The 21,287-nt window shown below is 38.3% G+C and overlaps 1 long non-coding RNA gene and 1 pseudogene across 1 annotated transcript in view; both read right to left on the reverse strand.

Annotated features, from left to right (window-relative positions):
* LOC142438998 (uncharacterized) overlaps positions 1-21,287 on the reverse strand; it is a 211,117-nt gene that overhangs the window by 177,656 nt on the left and 12,174 nt on the right. The window lies entirely within an intron of this gene.
* On the reverse strand, positions 19,077-19,188 carry LOC142441886 (small nucleolar RNA U3; annotated as a pseudogene).

The raw sequence follows: 21,287 nt of genomic DNA on the forward strand, positions 1-21,287 counted from the left end.
CCTTACCTCTAAGTAGCACTCTGGCCTTACTTCCATTACAAATTAGTTCATCCTGTTAGCAGCCCATAGTACTTTCAATATTCTTTGCCTGCACCACCTCAAATGCATTAATTCTTCCATGGTGTTCCTTACTCACTGTCCAATTTTCACATGCCTATGATGCAACAGAGAATACCATGGATACCATGGCTTGGGGTAGCCACACCTTAGTCCTCAAAGTAATGTCCTTGCTCTTAAATATTCTGAGTTAGTTTATTGTGCCAACCTGGTCGATAAACACATGTGGGGTTGATTGAAGGGCGGAGGGATAAATGGCTTGGTGAGCCTCACCTCTGTAGTTCTCAGGTCTCTTGATTTGTGATGGTGGGACCAGGGTGCAGCTGCCTTAGCCAGTTCCCTGCTTCAGCTGGCAAGGCTCACCTCCTGCAAGACATCTCTGAGGAGAAACCACATGGGCCACCCTGATGGAGCTCTGGGTGCTGGAGCAGCCATGTGGAAACCCCTGCCAGCGCTGAGATGTTTACACATTTACTGACTCAGTTTTCCTCCTGCAGTCGGCGTAATTGCATCTGTTGTGTGAGATGGAGGAGGATTTTGTGGATTGGTGTTGGACATATGGGTTATTGTTGGACTTGTGAGCTTGGGCAGCACTGGGTTGGAATGTTTTCTTGATGCACACTTAACCTTTATATAAAACTCTCTCCTATATATGAGTTTCTGTGGATTTGTTCCTTCAAAGTACCCAGATTAATACGTATTCTAAAGAGGTTTTATACAGCGACATGCCTAAGGCAATACATTCTTTTATGTCTTGACTGTTGTTTCCATGAGCATTGACTGTGAATCCACGTAAGACAAACTCCTTGACAATGTCAACCTTTTCTCCATTTGTCAAAACGTTACCTGTTTGTTCAATTGTGAGGATTATGGTCTTTACCTTCAGTTGTAATCCAGACTGCAGGCTACAGTTCTTGGTCTTCATCAGCAACTGCTTCAGTTCTGCCCCGCTTGCAGCAAGCAAGGTTGTGTCATCTTAACACACATTGTTATTAAGCCTTCCTCCCATGCTGTACTTTTCTTCATATAACCCAGCTTCTCTGATGCTTTGTTCAGCATATAGATTGAACAAGTCTGGTGAAATGATACAGCTGTCTTTCACCTTTCCTGTTTTCAAACCATTCATTGTTCGCCTGTTCTGTTCCCACAACTGCCTCTCGATCCGTGTACAGGTCTGAATGGGCACAATGAAGTGTTCTGGAAGTCCCATCTTTTCAAGGTTATTCATAGTTCATTATGGTCCACATAATAAATGTCAGATGCCTTTGCATTGTCAATGAAATACAAGTAAATATCTTTCTGGTATTTTCTGTTTTGATCCAAGATCCATTTGACATCAGCAATGATACCCCTTGTTCCATACCCTATTCTGTATCCAGCCTGAACTCTTGCAGCTCCCTATCAATTTATTGCTGCAAATATTGTTGAGGATCTTAAGCAAAATTTTACTATTCTATATAGTTTGATCATTCTTTCTGATGGATCACCTTTTGGAGAATGGCACAAATATGGAATTCTTCCAGGCAGTTGGTCAAGTAGCTGTCTTCAAAATTTCCTGGCATAGACGAGTGAGTGCTTCCAGTGTTGCTTCAGCTTTCTGAAACATTTCAGTGGGCGTTCTGTCAGTTCCTGGAGCCTTGTTTTGGGCTAATGCATTCAGTGCAGCTTGAGCTTCTTCCTTTAGCACCATGGTTGTGTGCTCACGTGCTACCTCCTGCAATGGCGGACTGTCTACTCGCTCTTTCTGGTGCAGAAACTGTATTCTCCTATCCTCATGATGCTTCTTTCACCACTCAATATTTTGCCCATAGAATCTTTCAGAATTACGGTTTGAAGCTGGGATTGTTCTTGAGTTCTTTCCGTTTCAGATACGGTCAGCATGTTCTTCCCTTTGTTAGTTTTCGAAGTCTAGGTCATGGCACATGTCATTACAACATGTGGCTTTGTCTTCTTGACCTTTCCTTTGACATTTTCTATTCAACTCATTGACCTCATTCCTTTTCCAATTTGCTTTAGCTACTCTATCATTAAAAGTAAAGTTCAGAGTCTCTGCTATCCACTATCCGCTATTCTCTTTATTGCTTGTCTTTTTAAAAACATTTTTTTCTTTCTTCATGAATTATGGCCTTGATATCCTCCCACAGCTCAGTAGGTCTTCTGTCATTAGTGTTCAATGTGTCAAATCTGCTTTTGAGATGTTCTCAAAATTCAGGTTGGATAGACTTAAGGTCATATTTTGACTCCTGTGGACTCGTTTCAATTTTCTTCAGCTTTATCTTGAACTTACATATGAGTAATTAATCGTCTGTTCCACAATTGGCCCTAGGTCTGATTTCAGCTGCTGATATTAAGCTTCTCCCCTATTTCTTCTCAAAGATACAATCAGTGGACTTCTGTGTATTCCATCCAGGGAAATCCAATTGTATGGTCACATTTTGTGCTGTGGAAAACCAGTATTTGCTATGAACAAGTCATTGGTTTTGCAAAACTCTACCATAGGATCTCCAATTTCCTTTTTATCACCAAGTTTGTATTTTACAATTACTATTCCTTCCTCCTAGTTTCCAACTTTTGCTTTCCAAACATCAATAACTATAAATGAATCTTGATTGCTTGTTTGATCAATTTCAGACTGAAGTCCTTGGAAGAATTATTCAATTTCTTCATTACTAGCTTTTGTGGTTGGTGCATAAATTTGAATAATAGTTGTATTCTTTGGATTTCTTTGAAGGTGGATAGATACAATCTGATCATACATAGCATTGTACTTCATTATTGATACAGCAAGATCCTTTTGAAGTTTTTATCTCATATTATCTGCTCAGTATACAGATTCAATTTGTATGCTGAGCAGATAATATGAGAAATTGGACTCTTAAGAAGACAGGATTAGGATCTGAGGAAGGCTTATTAATAACCTATGATAAACAGATATGACAACTTTGCTTGCTGAAAGCTAGGAGGATTAGAAGCCCTAACTGGTGAAGTTCCAAAACTGTAGTCTTCTTATGGATTACAACTCAATGAAAAAGAATCCTCACAAGGATATCAGCTGACAATATCATGATAAACAGAGGAAATACTATCAAAGTTGTTAAACACTTTATTTTCCCTGCATCTACAATCAATGGAATGCATGCTCCATGCAGCAAATCTGCTTCAGAAGCCTTCTTTAATTGTTAAAGAGCAAGGCTGTCACTTTGAGGACTAAGATGCACCTGTCCCAAGCAGTGGAATTTGCAATTGGATCAAATACATGTGAAAGTCATACAATAAATAAGGTAAACCACAGAAGTATGGAGGCATTTGAGCTGTGGTGTTGACCAAGAATATTGGAAGCACCATGGACTTCCCGAAGAACAAATCGTTCTGTCTTGGAAGAAGTACAAGCAGAATGCTCTTTAGAGGCAAGAATGTAGAAACTTCAACTCAGTTACTTGGTACATGTGATCTAGAGAAATCAGTTCCTGGAGAAAGATGTGATGCTTATTAAAGTGGAAGGGCAGCAAAAAAGAGGAAGACCCTCCATGAGATGGATTTACTCAATGGCTGCCATTGGAAGCCATTGGAAGGCATAGGGGATGGCCATGCTTCATTCTGTTGTGCATTGGGCCCTTTGAGTAAGAACTGATTAGAGGGCACTTATCAACAACAAAGAATAACATAAAAGGAGGCTAAAATACCTTTTTTACCTCTATATACAACATGCATAATATCACTACTACTCAATGCATTGCTCTATTTTAATGATCCCAGCTTGGGAAGGGAAAAAATGAAGCACTCCCTGGTCATTAGTGGGATGATAGCTAGAGTTGGAAAGTGTAGAACATATATACATACAATAACACTTGTTGCTTGTATAGATTTGGGAATAATAGTTCCTTAACTCCTCAGTTAAATGTTCCTTGATCGCTGCATAGACTAATGGGTTGATTACTGGGGTTATAAATACAATATAAAATAGAGAAGAAGCATATTTGAAGGGTAGAAAGGATACTAAATAGATATGGCTTGGGAACAATTGGTGTCAAAAATGTGACTGGATAAAGTTCTGCAGTTGAACCGAGACATCTATCCTGGAGACTTAAATTTAGATATCATCAAATAGGAGATAATTAAAAATAGGAAAGGAAATAAGAATACCTTAGAATATAATTTTTCCAACAATTGATTCTTGGGAAATAGCACCATTGAGATGAAAGCATCCTAGGAAGGAAATCCTAAAATATCCATCATAATGAGGAGACATGTATCATAATTGTCAAGAAGGAGTACATGGGTAGGGTACATGGAATATTATAAGAGCTATAAGAACACCCAATAAAATTATTGGAAATAATAAAGACAAGAAACTGTAAAGGCCAGTTTAAAGAGAGAGAGAGGATCAGTTGACAGGGTGGGGTGCAACTGAGCATTCAGGAACGAGGTGGTAATTAGTTAGCCTCTGAGAACATGGAAGCCTTGCTTTTTAATTGGCAATCCCTCTCCATTTCCTCAACCTGAAGAAAGAAAGAAAAGAAAAGGGAGACATACCCATATGAGCAAATTATCAGAGAAGCAAAAATCAGACACTCTGAAAACTGTTGATCAGTTATACATCATATATTTTTATTGGATACAGAATTCTAGGCTTACAGACCTTCACTTTCTCTTTGTGTCCCTTTTAGTCTTGTTTAAATATACAAATTCTCTCTCTCCTTGCTTGAAATGTTTCTAATTAGAAATCTGTAATTCCAATCTTGTCCTTCTGTATTTGGTTGTTTTTAGGTGGCATCAAGTTGGCCCCAAATCATAGCAAACTTACCTACAAAGGGACGAAACACTGCTCAACCCTGTGCTAGCCTCACAATTATTGAGAAGTTTGAGCTAATTCTTTTCATAGTTGCAGCCACTTTTTCAATGCATCTCATTGAGAAGCTTCGTCTTTTTTTTTTTTTTGCCGACCCTCTACTTTACCAAACATAATGTCTGACATTTTGTTATATTGTGGGTCCTTGTGTGTTGCTGGAAGGCTGGAAGAAATGGTATTAGCATTTGAAATGCCAGCAGGGTTACCCAAGTGAGCAGATTTCAGCAGCTCTTTCAGACTAAGACCAGACAACTAAAAAGGACTAGGCTATCCATTTCTGGGAATTAGCATTGAAAAACCTCATGGACAGAATGGACACATTGTCAGATACTGAAAACCTTCTGAAAAGAAGCAAAACATTGTTCAAGAGAGTGTGAGATGATGAGACCCTTAGATCAGAAAGCACTCAGAATATGACTGAGGAAGAGAAGCCTGTTAAAAGCAGAGTCAACCATAATGACAAAGGTGGAAGAAAGCCTATGGAAGTAAAGTCTTTGGGACTTTCATTTGCTTATGGGACATAACTCAAAGTATGAAGAAATACCCGAAAACATCTATTAGTAATCAAAAACTTGGAAAGTATTAAGTATAATTCTAAGAAATTGGAGGTCATGAAAAATGAAGTGGGACACATAAAAATAAACATTCTAGGCACCACCAAGCAGAAATGACCATTTTAATCAGAAAATCGTGTAATTATTAATCAAAATCATTTATCCTGCTGGGAGTGAAGCAATAAAGAGGAATGTGCTTGTATTGATCATCAAAAAGGACATTTCAATATCTATCTTGAAGTACAGTGCTATGTCTGTGATAGATTATATCTATCCAAAATTTAGTAAATCCAATCAATACAATTATTGTTTGAATTCATGCATCAGCCACTAAAGCTAGTGACAAGAAACTGAAGAAATTTGCCAACTTCTTCAGTAACAAAGTGATCAACCATGCAATTAAGAAGCATTGATAATTACTGGCAATTGGAATGCAAAATTTTAAAATAGAGGGAGAAATAGTACTTGAAAAATATGAACTTAGTGATAGAAACAAAGCTAGCTGGAGATTGCATGATAGAATTTTACAACACCAAGACTTCTTCATAGTCAATACCATTTTCAACAAGAACAAAACAGATACATGGACTTCTTCAGATGGAATACATCGAAATTATGTTGATTACCTCTATGGAAAGAGAGAATGGAGAAGTTTAATATCATCAGCTAAACGTAGGCCAGGAGCCAAGTATGGAATAGACCACCAATTGCTCATATGTAAGTTCAGGGCAAAGCTGAAGAAAAGTAAAACAAGTCCATGAGAACCAAATTATGATCTTGAGTCTATCCCACCTAAATTTTGAGAAAATCTCAAGGACTCAAGTACAAAATCTAAAGTTCATTTAATGTACTGAACACTAATGACAGAAGACCTGATGAGCTGTGGGATGACATCAAAAACCTCATACATGAAGAAAACAGAAGGTCATTTAAAATACAGGGAAAAAAAGATCAAAGTGAATAACAGAAGAGACTCTGAAGCTTGTTCTTAATTGTAGAGTAGCTCATGAACATGAAGGAGACAATGAAGTCAAAGAGCTGAACAGAAATGTCAAAGGGCAGCTCCAGAAGACAAAGTCGAATATTATAATGAAATCTGAAAATAACTACGGTCAGAAAATCAAAAAGAAAGGACCCACTCAACCTATGTCAAAGTTCTCAAGGAAAAAAAATGAAAGCTTTAAAAGATTCTATAGGCAAAATGTTGAATAATGCAAGAAGCATAAGAAGTTGGAAAGAATACAGAGTCTCTGTACCAAAAAGAACTAGGCCACATTCAACCATATGAGCAAGAACCATTGATGCTGAAAGAGGTGCACATTGCACTGAACACATTAACTCAAAAAGAGCTCCAGGCATTAATAGAATGAACTCTTTGAAAAGTTTAAATGATTTTAAATGCTGGAGGCACTCAATCGCCTATGCCAGGGAATTTGGAAGACAGCCCCTTGGTCAACTGATTCATTCCAAAGAAAGATGGCCCTGAAAAATGCTGAAGTTATAGAACAATATCATTGCTATCACATGCAAGTCAAATTTACTAAAGATCATCCAACAGCAGTTTCTGCCGTACATTGACAGGGGACTGTCAGAGGTCCAGGCTCGATTCAGAAGAGGACATGGAACATGGTTGATCCTTGCTGGTGTCAGATGGATCTTGGCTGAAAGGAGCAAATACAAGAAATATATTTGCTTTGTGCTGTATTCCTGATGCTAATGCTGTGCGGACCATAACAAAATATGGATAGCCTTGAGAATGAGAATTTCACAACACTTCATTGTCCTCATGAGGAACCTGTACAGGGATCAAGAGGCAGTTGGGCGAGCAGAGCAAAGGCAAACTGCATGGTTTTTAAATCAGTAAGGGTGTGTCCCAGCATTTGTCCTCTCACCATACTTGTTCAATCTATATGCTGAGCAAATAATCAAAGAAGCTGGACTACATGAAGAACAGTGTGGCATCAAGATTGGAGGAAGGCTTTTTAATAATTAGTGGTAGGTAGGTGACACAACTTGCTTGCTGCAAGTGAGGAGGACTTGAAGCACTTCTAGATGAAGATCGAGGGCGATAGCCTTCGATATGGATTACAACTCAATGTAAAGAAGGCCCAAATCCTCACAACTGGACCAATAGTTTACATCATTATAAATAAAGAAAAGGTCAAAGTTGTAAAAGATTTTGTCTTGCTTGAAACCACGGTCAATGCTCCTGCAAGCAGTAGTCGAGAGATCAAGACACATTGCACTGGGTAAATCTCCTGCACAAGACCTCCTTCACACAAGACCTCCTTCAAGTGTTGAAAAGCAAGGATGTTAATTTGAGGATTCAGATGCACCTGGCACAAGCCATGGTGTTTCTGATTGTCTCATATGTGTGTGTGTATGTTGGACATTGAACAGTGAAGACCATAGAGGAATCTTTGCATTTGAATTATGGTGTTGGCAAAGAATATTGAAAGTACCAATCTACTGACAAAAGATCAAACAAATCTGTTTTATAAGAAGTACTTGCCTTAGAGGCAAGGATGGTGGAACCATCATTTCCTGTATCTTGGTCTTGTTGTCAGGAGAGACTCCTCCTGTAAAAGGACATCGTGCTTGGTAAAGAAGCAGTGATAAAGAGGAAGACGTTTGATAATGGATTGACCCAGTGGCTACATCACTGGGTTCAAACACCAGAAAGACTGTGAGGATGGCACAGAACCAGGCAGGTTGTGATCTCTTGCATTCAGTGGGAAGGATGGCTTGCAGTGGGTATCAATGTTTGCTCCCCCTTGGGTTTCGGGCCTTCCCTTTGTGCTGAGCTTCCAAAGGATTGTGGGCACTGCAGCTCCTACAATCATATTTCACCTTTGCTTTTACTCAAATGTTTGTCAGGTTGCTTTAAGGTGTCAGGTAAGAATTGTATTCTGATATTCTGATCAAACTTCAGGATTAGGCAGACCACTGGGTCCTGCACAAATCCTGCTAACCCCTCCCATGGTAAAGCTGGACTCCTGCTCCTCCCAGGTGTATGTTTTCCTCTCCCTTACTCTTGGCTGCATGGGGTTTCCTGAGTGCCTGAAGACGTGAGAAGTTTTTTTATTTGTTTGTTTGTTCTTCCTCTTGCCCATTAAGATTATAATTCTTTAGAGTTTATTGGAAGCTAGGTCAGCTTCAGCCATTGCTGCTGTCTTTCCTGATCTGTTCCTGTGAGCTGTTGGTGAGATTTTTGAGAAGGAAAACAGAAGTCTGCCAGAGGGTACTGCCCCCATTGTACTACCCCCGTACATCTGTGACCTTCAAGGTGTCCACCCTTATAACAGTCTACACTCAGCCTCTATAATTTTATTAAAATGTTAATTAAATCTTCTTTCTGGCTTATATGGTATCTCGTGTTTGCCAAAGACAAAAAGAAAGTTAGCATCCTACTTCCCTTTTAAGTGCATGCCTCTTCCCAGATTTGGGATTAGTTGGAATTTCTCAATATGAATACATTAAAATTGAGAAGTTATCTATTGAAGTTATCTATCCACTGGGAATAAGGAAAGTGTCAGAAGTTTGGCTAGAATGGGCGTTATCTGAATTCATTGATTCCGTGTCTACAATATACTTAGTGGAAAGGGAATTCTCTAGGATGAGAATGGACTTCAATATTTTCTCAAGTCTTAGTCATAAAAGCTGGAGTAAACGGAGTTTTCTTTAAAAAATATATTTTGATACCATTCTAAGATAAAGTTCTTTGTTTGGTTTGGCAAAGGTTAGACTCAGATCCTGATCTAAGCTTCCCTTGGCAGAGTCAAGGTCAAGGCTTCAGCTCTGATACAAGGCATTTCAAGAACCATAAAGACTAGATCCTTTGAACAATCTCAATCTAAGAGTACTTCATCATCTCATTAAACAGGATTGTCCCAGTGTTAGAAAACCCTGTCAAAGTGTGGCTTCTATTATTTTTACACATATTTTGAGTCACTTTTGCCTACGTCAAATGCCATTGCTCTGTTGGGGTGTTTAGTTCTCATGTCGTGCCTTACGATAATTTTGGCCTTGTTTCAGGAAATCAGAACAAGAGAGTTCTCTTGTGTCCTCTTCTGGAGAGAACCCTAACTACTGGAAGAGACTGTTCCTCTTTGACAAATTGCTTTGATGAGACAATCTATCTTTTGAATCCCTTCAAGAATAAACCCCAAATAAATAAAGACTGCCCCTTTCAGTCCTTGCGTTCGCACACACTGGAAGATTTCTCTCATTTCCCTCAAACCTTGTTGATCTGGAACCATCCCTTCAGAGACTCTTGTTTCTGAGAAATGATGAGCTCTCTCATGGTATGGTTAGCATTAGGCAGAAATGGATCTCTGCTGGCAAATCAGTGCTCTGTAATGGCCTTTTCCAGCAAAACACAAGTGAAGCATTTACAAATACATTGATGTTACATGCTGGAAGCAGTCCCCCGTCTCTAGAATTGAGTTTGTGGAAAGGTCTTTTTTGCTGTGTAATTCTGGTGTTATTTGTTTGGTAGTTTAAATACATGTGGTTTTTAATGGTTAGTGAGTCAGATATTTGCAAAGCTGAAATCCCAAGCTGGCAGAGAATTGGTGGTGTGTTAGCTCTCTCAGCCTCCAGGGTTGAATGGAAGCCATTGCTCTGTAGGGCACAACTGCTGGAGAGAGGCAAAGAGATGGTGAGGGCCTGACAAACAGTGCTTCCTGGCTCACAAGCCTCACGTGTGCAAAGAGTTGAGCTGAAGCTCCATTGAGAGCACAGAGGCTGAGAATGCGGGGATGGAATATTTCGCTAATAAAAATCTCTTCTGCTCGCATCTTCAGTGTCCCATCTACATTCTTCCTGTCTAGTAATATAGACTTCGTTTTAGGCAACATTACTCCTTTGTGATTACCAATAGACAGTGCCACCGCATTATGTAGTTCTTCATAGTTTCACTTTGTAATCAATATTTTATGTAAGTCATTTTGAAAACCTTCCTTATTAACTCAGTGACACAAATCCGCCGTTTCTGTATATTTGGGGCTTTCATTGTTGCGAAGAACCTAATGCCATAATTTCTCAGACATAATCACAGGGAATTCAAATCCCACTGAAAATTGTCTAAAAATAAAGTAGTAATCATACTACAGTATTGGGCACACAAAAAAATGGAGATTTTTCTAAGACTTCTAATGATTGGCTTTGACCATTGACACTGTCGTGTGATTCCAAAGCAAATGCTTGTTGATTAGTCCCTATTGTTCCCAACTTTTCCTGTCACACTCACATTCATTTATGCTCCTGGCTATTCTTGTACTATTGTTGATCATCTGTGAAGAATTCTTTTTAGCCACCCTAAAATAATGTATGTTTCTGCAACAATGAGCATAATTGACAATTACTGCACACTATTCACAGCTCAAAATATCGATGCCAAAAAGGAGGCAATGTGGTAGAGTGCAAATGTATGGAGGGAAAAGAACCTCAGACTCCTAACAGAGATAAAGAAAGATTAAAATGGGATAGGCTTAGGTTATAAGGGTCAAGGTAAAGAGGTGAAGTAATCATTTTTTTAAATGATAACTTTTGTGGTCAACACATACATCTAATTCACCAAAGGACTCTCAGAGCCTAGCAAAGGTCCTTCCACACAGTAGACATTCAATAAATAATTGCAAATAAAAAATGAGCCATTATATAAAGAGATTAATCAGAAGTCAAGATTAATCACCAAAAGAATGAAATCTCTAAAACTACAATACCTCATTTTAGTTCATTGCAAATGAAGACATCAGCCTGAAGATTTTCTAATATTTTGAACAACCTTTTATTATAAATTGGGTGAAGCTTATAGAGCAGGTGATTGTTTTACATTCAACAATTTCTATACATTTTGTTTACTCTCTTTTTGTTGCTATTCATCAATGCACCACTATTTATTTCACTTTTCCCCTGTGTTTTGTTCATTCCTAGTCATCTGAGTATTGTCCTTGGATAAATGCTGCCCTTCTGATCGTAAACAGTTGATTATTCTAGGATGTGTGTATCTCCTTGGTGCTGTCGGTCCCTTGTCGACCTGTCTATTGATTGTGTTCTATGAGGAACTGCAACGTATACTCAGACTTTATTACGCCCTAATGGGTGTCAATAGTAAAAATATCTAGTTTTAATATATTCTGCTTTATTAAGAATCTCAGCTATGATACTTTTTGCAATCCTGTACCGTGGGTGGTGATGGATACAGTCGAGAAATGCGGGCAGTCTTGGATGTGAGATCTATTATTTCTTCTTACAGGGTCATTGCAAAGAATAATAAATTCAGACAGCTCCAAAGTGCCATGCAAAATGTATCATCCTTTCTAACTTTCCTTTCAGTCTGCTCTCTCTGAGCAGACAATGATCGAATGAAATGCAGATGAAATGGCATGAATTACTCACCCTGGGTCATGAAGAGAGTGACTGATTCCAAAAAGGCAAACATACGATTAGTTGGGGTGGATAGCTTTCAAAAAATAAGAAAACTTTTACTTCTAAACTTTAGCTAACGTAAGACTATCTGGGAAGTGGGGTATTCTATAGAGCCTGCTGAGTATATTACACAACATGAGGTCCTAGATTAAAAACTACCACATATTGAGATGGACTTTACATTTAAGAAGCAAAAAAAATATCATGTATCCTGCGTCTTTGTCATGGTAAATGTTATGAGTCAACTTGGCTCAGGCATGATTGTCAATATTATGTAATTATCTTCCATTTTGTGATCTGATGTAAGGAGAGTTCCCTTGGGGGTGTGGCCTTCATCCATTATGTATATTCTGATACAACTTTCAATCAATCAATCTGCATTCAACTTACTATCCTCAGACCTCTAGTTCTTGGGAATTGAGCCAGCAGTCTCTGCTGGGGCCTGGGGGTTTGGCAGGTCCCACAGCTCTCTGAGCTGGTTGTCTGCTGTCTGTCTGGTCAGTTTGGGCTTCACTGGTTCACTCCTCTAAAGGACACAAATCAAGACAGTCCACCAACTGGTAAGAAGTTGGTTCCAGTTTTGAAGCATTAATTTTGAATAAGAATAAGCATTAATTCTGTTATAAAAGAACAGAATATGTCAATTAAAAGATATCTGGTGAGTGACAAAAATTTATCCAAATATAGAACATCCAAAGAATCCTATGTTAAAGAGTGGACAATTGCATCAAGAATCTAACAGAGAGAATATCTCTCTGAGAAGATAACAGCTTGAATATTCATAATATTCATAAATTAACCAAATGCTAGCAGATATCATAATAAGTAGTCTTTTAAACATTTTAAATGCTCTCTAATTTAGAGATGAAGGAGTTCTGGTGGAGTCATGGGATAAGCACTGTGATTTTAACTGAAAGGTATGTAGCTCACTTCATGTGACTCCCCCAAGGGAGAACATTGATGGCGTCTATTCCCATCAAGTGACAGTCTCGGAAACCATGTGGAGCAGTTCTGTTCTGTCCCTTTGCCTTGCTATTGGTTGAAATCTACTCAACGACCATGAGTTTGTTTTTAGAAATATGCTATAACTATAGACACATGGATATAACTTTCCCCTTATCTACAACTTTTCTTTCTTTTACTAATTAACCTCAACGCAGAAGGAAGTGGAGTGGTCACCAAATCTGAAATGAACAAATGTTTGGAAATTATCTTCACCAATAATTCACTCTATATGAAGTACCATGAACTGCCAAAAGAAGAAACAAATCTGCCTTGAAAGTACAGCCAGAATACTCCTTAGAGGCAAGGATGGAGAAACTCCATCCCATGTACTTTAGACATGTTATCAGATGAGACAAGTCCCTGGAGGAGGATTTCATGGTAAAGTCTTCCTACTTGGTAAAGTAGATGGGCAGCAAAAAAATATGATAATAGGAAGATCATCGATAAGATGGATTGACACAGTGGCTGTAACAATGGGCTCAAACATGAGAACACTGAGGATGGCACAGGACTGAGTGGCAGTCCATTCAGTTGTGCACTGCTATGAATCAGAACTGACTCCACAGCACCTACCACCATAAATTCACTGGCATCAGAGACCAATGTAATGGGATTGAGTGTAAAGAATTAAAAAAATGTAAGGTAACTAAACAAAAATCATTTAGAAAAGGAAATCAATTTCCAGCAAAGTAAAGTAAGCCCTCAGGAGTGTATGACATGTTTTGAATCCTGAAGATCATCAAGAGTGCACCCAACTTAAAGTGTAGAAAATAAGAAATGAAAGGTCATTGCCAAATCATTTTCATTATCATTGAAATTGAGAGAAGAAGATGCTGATTCCAGAACATCCTTACTCATACCATTGCAGTTCATAAATACCACAATGACTTACTAAAACCACACATTAAAAATATTAAACTCTCTTTATCCAAATGCCTTGATTCTACATTATTTAGGAATACCTCTAATTGCAAACGGCCATAACACATCCTAAGATCATCAAAAATGTTAACTGGTAGGCACCCACGGACCCTGCACTGAGAGCCTTCCAGAGGCTCATGATAACTAATGGCCAAGACACGTGGAGACAGGGACCTTCCTCTAGAGCCAGCAGTCATTCCTCTGAGTTCGGACTTTGGTCAGAAATTGTTCTTCGACAGAATAGGCTTCTGTTTGTTAAAGCCAGTCCCCTGTGGTATTTCTGTGAAAGCAGCACAAGAAAACTAAGAAGTGATAGCTGTATAAGGGTAGGATTATAATCAGTGCCACTGAACTTCACTTCAGAGACAAACAGTAAAACCTGCAAAAGAAGTGACGTGTAATGCAGAACCCTGTCAGAAAAAGAAGTATGAAATATTTCTAACTAAAATGAGTGGAAAGACTACAACCTGTCAAGGATGGAAAACTTGAGAGACCTGGATAAGCAAGGCACTCCCACAGAGCTCCAGTTCTTCCAGGTTGTGCTACACAGATGTTTAACTTCTAATATATATTCCTCCCACACACTCCTCCTCAGTTTCCCTTGACAAAGACAGATGCAGGGATGTTAAATTATTTAATGTGGCGTTTTGGGCCCACATCTCTATCTCCCATCAAAAACCTTTCCCTTCATGGACTTGATAAGAAGGTAGGGGAAGATACTGATGGTATTCACCTGTGAGTAATTGAAAATAGGATACCCTGGAGTGTTATCTGGCCATGTATAAAATGAGTCCTCTCAGACACAGGAGGTGGGATCTCATTATCAGCAAGAGCCAGGAGTGGAGTGTGACCTCTGAACCCGAGATCCCTGCTCAGTGAGTTTCCTGGATCCAGAAGACAGCTATACTGTCAGAGGAGACGCAGCAGAACCAGGAGCCAGAGCCTGGCACAGAGTGACAGACCTTCAAACCCTTGGAGCAAGTCAATAGGAGTGATTTTGTACAGGAGGCCGACTTAGGTGCCTATAGAAACCTGACTGGGGAAGCTGGACTTGCTGACCCAAGGAGCTTGAGCTGATTGTTTGGGATTATGGCTTACAGCAGAGTGGTATGCCCCTTTGGGAATTGATTGGTAGACTTGAAACCTTGTGATATGTCCTGGTAAATAATGCCTTGAACATTTTCCACTGGCATACATCTTGTTACATTTCTTAATAAACTCTTTGATTACTAATTTTGTATATGAGTTTCTGTATAGTCATTGCAATGGATATTAGAGCCCAGAGCAGTAAAATAGAAAACATTAAGTTTGCACACATATCTATAGGTTCCCACAGAATGAAATTTGTTTATGCTCTACCCTTCTTGTATATGGATAAAAACACCAATACTACCACCACCACATTTGTATTTATCTTAGGCATATCAGCCTCAAAATCAAATTCATTGCCATTGAGTCTATTCTGATTCATAGAAACCAGATAGTACAGGGTCAAACTGTCCCTTGGGCTTCTGAGATCGTAACTCCAGTCACGTAAGAACTTGGATATGACCTTCAAAACAGAAACACCAATTTAATAGGAACTGGTTTAGAGTCCTTTTTCCTGCTAGGCAAGCACCAAGCAACTTTCTATGAGCTAGTACACCCAGTGGCGCCACCTGGGAAGGTTCTCTGTGGTCACAGTGATTTTGGTTTTTTTTTCGTAAAAGCAGTTTTGCTGAACCTCGTTTTTTGTGATAGCTGATTTAAGAGATCAGCATGTGGCTGTGAAATTTTGATTCCTGCTTGGAAAAAATGCCACAGAAACTTGTGATGTTGAACACCTTACAAGAACAGTGTTATGAGAAAAACTTGAGTGTTTTACTTTTTTAAAAAAAGTAAAATATCGATGGATGACAAATCTTGTACTAAACGTCCATCAACTTCCTGAAAGGACAAAAATGTATTTGCAGTTCATTCCACCAGGTTAGACTGTCGATAAATCTTTCTATTTAGAGGTTCTGAAGAGATTGCATAACAGTGTGCACCAAAAAAGGTCTGATTTGTGGCAGACAGGGGACTGGTTTTGCCACCATAACACTGCACCTGCTCAAGCCATCATCTCAGTGAGCCAGGTTTGTTTTTTTTGGGGGGGGAGGGGAACAGCATGCCTCTCTTGCCCCATGCACCTTACTCACCTGATCTTGCTTCCAGAGACTTCTTTTTGTTACCTCCAATGAAGAGGGACATGAATTTAGGACAGCAATTTGATGACTTAGAGAAAGTGAAGAAAAAAATGAGGAAGGTACTGTCTGCCATCCAAACAGATGATTTTGAAGATTGTTTCCAAGAACGAAATCACAGATTTGACAAATGTATTAAGTGTAATGGTGAGTACTCTGAAGGTGATAAGGTTGTTTTGTAATATATATATATATACACACAATATATATATATACACACACACACACACACACACACACACATAGCTTTGGGGAAAATCCTTTGGGGGGCTTCCCCCCTCATATGTAAGATTCACTGGTTTTGTTCTCTAGAGAACCCAGACTAAGACAGGTGGAAAATGAAAAATATCATCAATGTAATTGAACTGCAAATGTGGGAGTTGTGCGAATGGCTTGTTTATTGGCTGCTAAAAACATTTATATGAGACCTTAGAAGATGAAGAGCTACTGGCCACTGAGCTCACACTGAGGTGAAGCTGATATTTCTGACATCACACAAGGATACTATGATAGTTCATTTGTTTTAAATTCTCTTTTTAAAATATTAGTTTATTGATCTGATGTATAATTGCTCCAGTTTTCGATATTTCTGCTGTGTTTAAGATTTTATTTTTCCTTTTACAGTCTGTCAGTGTTGTTGGGTGGTTTGTTTTTGGTCTTTATTTTGTATGGTTTTCTGAATATGAAACCCAGATTAGGTAAAGCTATAGACACAACCAAGAGGCATGGAAGGGGAGACTGACAGGAAATGGGGTGCTAAGGAGTACAAGGAAGAAGAAATGCAATCCATGGTGGTGATGGTTGCAGAACACATATGAGTGTGCTGGATCTGTAGAAATGTATGTGTGAATGGTATGCTGGTGAGACGGTTAAAAATGCCCTATGCTTTACAGACCCCGGTCTGAGAGGTTTTCTAGACATGGTTCTCCTAGCATTCATGTTCTTTAGGAACTTGATCTCTAGGATAAAAAGAAGAGAGAGGATAACATTTTTTATCCAATCATTGACTCTATTTGAGGGATTACAATGATGAAATGAGACAAGGACTTTCTATGACTGATGAAAATAAGATTCATTAGGTGCCTTTGAAGGTACATTTACTGGGTGTCTCTGTGCATTGATATCATTTCCATCTTACCCTTTGGAAAACTGGTCAAGCATCGTACAGTTGGAAAATGAAAGAGATTGATTTTCTGTCTGATTTAAAAGATCATACTCTTCACTAACCCAAGTCACCGCTGAGATAAGTCATTTCACTCCCCAGAACTCATTCTAAATGTCAGTAGAAGAAAAGAGCACGTAGCCAGGAAATAGAATCCTTAGAAGGAAGGATAATGAGACCCCATCTCATATACTTTGGACACGTCACCAGGAAGGACCAGTATATGGAGAAGGGCATCATGTTCGGTGAATTGGAGGAGCAATGAAAAAGTGGAAGTGCCTTAACAAGATGGACTGACACAGTGGCTACCACAATTAGCTTCAGCGTACAATTGCAACCATGGCCCAGGTTTGGGCAGTGTTTCCTTTTATCGTATGTAGAGTTATTTGAAGTTAGATGCAACTCCAAGACAGTGAACAAAGTAAAATAAACAAAACAAAATAAGTGAGTCATATGTTCTTTAAGGTTCCTTACAATTCCAAGAATTAGGAAATTATTTATCTGAAACTCTATAAGCTTTACAAACATATAATTTTTAACAAACATTATATAATTCTATAAAGCATGTTTTTATGACAGACAAGTCATGCCTTCTAAGAACAAATGGTGTAGTGAGTTGGGGGAAATATGCAAATTGGGGATATAAAGCTTAAATTATCTGGCTGTCAATTTCAAGTGATGTATAATGTATTAGAAAACCCCTTCCCATGGATTTGTTAAATTTGTGAACCACTTTGGCAGAGCCACAATAGCAACTTTTAAAGTACTTCACATTTTAATAATAAACAGTAAAGACCTGACCTGAAGATATTTTAGTTTAGATCTAAATTTATTATAAAAGATTGCAGTGTAAGTTCATCTTATTAAATATTTTATAATATTAATAATATTTGACTAATTTATATATTTTCTTTATAATTAATACTATAAGGTGTTTGATTTACTTTATATTAAGGTAATTCATACTACTTTCTTTGTCCTAAATTAATTTTTAGGAAAATTTAACAACTGATAAAGAAATTCCAGAATTATATATTTGTTTGGTTTAGGAACCTTTTATTAAAGAGAAGATCTGTGAAGAACAAAACCAAGCTGCAGTGCAGCCTCATAAATAGTTCAAAACAAAACTGTATTTCTGATCTGGTGTCTGGAATTCTGATTTTTATATTTCTAACAAACCAACTACTCTAGATCTTTTGATAGATGATGAGATAAGAGAATAAGCTTAAAGTAATTTCTAAGCACTTCTTTCTGAATAATATTATATAGAAGAGAAGACCTTATTTCTAATCAATTAAAAACTTAATTAGATATAATCATTACTCCATATCCTCTTGTTTAACACTTTCAGTGACTGGAGGTATAATTGGATGTCAGCCATGGTATTGCTGTTGGGTAAGTGTTGGCCTGCTAAGGTCAGTGGTTCAAACCCACAAGCAGTTCCCTGGGACAATTATGAGGCTGTTATTTTAAAGATTTATAGTCTCAAAAACCCTGTGAATCAGAATCAACGTGATGGCATTGGGTTTGATTTAGTTTGGGTTAATATGTAAATTTTAAGAAGGCTAATGGAACTTTTAGATATGATAAAAATCACTTCGTTCTTATTTCCAAGATTGCTATTATTTTTAATTTCAACTATAATGATGTTCTTTATCTGTATTTAATAGATGTTGTTGTAAACAATACAAAATAATTCAAATTGTCCCAAATGTTATGTGGCTTAACATAAAGAATAAGTATGGTGAGAGGGTGTGACCCTGAAGCACTTCTTTCCTGATTTTGTACCACGCAGCATCCCCTTGTTCTGTGCACACGTCTGCCTCTTGACCCATGCACAGGTTCCCCAGGCACACAGTGAAGTGCTTAGGAATTCTTCTCAAGATTACCCATTACTTGTTATGATCCACACAGATGACTGCCTTTGCATAGTCAATAAAACACAAATAAACAAACTACAGAAATGATCCCGGAAAGTATAGTCAACAAACCCAGGGACCAGGGAATAATAAGGGATCTAAAATGAATGGGGAGGAGTGTATAGAGTGCCTGGTGGGGTTTTATCGAGTACAATGTAGCCAAGAGGAATTACTGAGAACTGAATAAAGGTAGAACATGATAGTGGAACAGAAGGAAAGTCAAAAGAAATAGAGGAAAGAACAAGGAGGCAAAAGATACTTATAGAAGTATAAAGATAGGCATGCATATAACTATATTGATATATAATTATAGGGATATAGGTCTATGTACTTATATTTAAATGTTAAGGTAGCAGATGGACATTGAGCCTCTACTCAGGTCCTCTCTCCATGCAAGAACACTTTGTTCTAACAACCTGGCATTCTTTGATGCTCACCTTCCCGATACAATCACTGAAGACAAAATAGTTGCATAAGCAAATGTGATGAAGAAAGCTGATGGTGCCCAGCTATTAAAAGATATATTGTCTGAAGTCTTAAAGGCTTGAAGTTAAACAAGTAGCCATCCAGCAGGGAAGCAACAAAGCCCACATGGAAGAGGCATACTAGCCCATGTGACTATGAGGTGTTGATGGGATTGGGTAACAGATATAAAACCAACCTATCATATCAATGTGAATAAGGAGGGTCAAAGTGGAGACCCGAAGACCTTCTGTAGACAATTGGACATCCCCTCACAGAAGGGTCACAAAAAAGCGAGGAGTCAGCCAGGGTGCAGTATAGTACCAATGAAACAAACAACGTTCCTCTAATAATTCTTTAATACTATCCCCCTTTCCATTATTATGACCCCAGTTTTACCTTACAAGTCCAGCTAGACTGGAACATGTACACTGGTACAGATAAAAGCTCTTGACACACAGAATGTAAGACAGATAAACTCCTCAGGAATAACAATGGGAGTGGTGACACCATGAGGGTAGGGAGAAGGCGGGGGGAGAAGGGGGGAAAGGGGGAACTGACCACAATGACCGATATATAACCACTATCACTCCAGGAGATGAACAACAGAAATGTGGGTGAAGGGAGATAGCGGACGGTATAAAATTTAAAAATAAAAATAATTTATCAAGAGTTCCCAAGAGTAGGAGAGTGGAGGAGGGAGGGAGAAAAGAGGAGCTGATACCAAGGGCTCAATTAGAAAGGAAATGTTTTGAAAATGATGATGGCAACATATGTACAAATGTGTTTGATACAATTTATGTATAGATGGTTATAAGAGCTGTAAGAGCCCCAATAAAATGATTACATAAACAAAATAAAGATATACACAATTTAAATTATTTATCCAATATTCAATCAATTGATCAATGTAGGAAACCATTATTCCAACTGATTGTTTAATTTTAACTAATTGGTTATGTTACTGAAACTACCACTCACTTTCAATAAAACAGATGAAAAAGAAAAAAAACAGAAATAAACATCTTTCTGGTGTTCTCCCCTTTCAGCAAGGATTCATTTGACATCAGTAATAAGATCCCTTGTTCCCCATTTTCTTCTGAATCTGCCCGGAACCTCTTGGCATCTTCCTGTCAATGTACTGCTGCAACCATTGTTGGATGATCTTCAGCAAAACATTACTTGCATGTGCTATCAAAGCTATTGTTCGATCATTTAACATTGTGTCCAGATACCTTTCTTTGGCACCTGAACTTTGGACATTGAATAATCAAGATGGAAGAAGAAGTGGTGTATTTGAATCATAGTGCTGGTGAAGAATATTGAAAGTACCATAAACTGCCAAAACAAACAAACAAATCTTTCATGGAAGAAGTATAGCCAGAATGCTCGTTAGAGACCAGGCTGGTGAGACTTCCTCTAAGTACTTTAGACATGTTCTCAGGAGAGACCAGTCCCTGGAAAAGGACATCATGCTTAGTAAAGTAGAAGGGCCGTGAAATGAGGAAGACTCTCAACCAGATGGATGGATACAGTGGTTGCAACAATGGGCTCAGGCATAAGAATTGTAAGGATGTCATAGGATCAGGTTAATATGAGTCAGAAGTGGCCATCTACCAACAACACTGTACACACATTTTATGAAATTCATAAAATCACATACAATTTCTCTCAAAATTATTTCAACAGCCCAAATCTCTCTGT

The sequence above is a fragment of the Tenrec ecaudatus genome, chromosome 2, assembly GCF_050624435.1.
Source record: "Tenrec ecaudatus isolate mTenEca1 chromosome 2, mTenEca1.hap1, whole genome shotgun sequence".
In the NCBI taxonomy this organism is placed as follows: domain Eukaryota; kingdom Metazoa; phylum Chordata; class Mammalia; order Afrosoricida; family Tenrecidae; genus Tenrec; species Tenrec ecaudatus.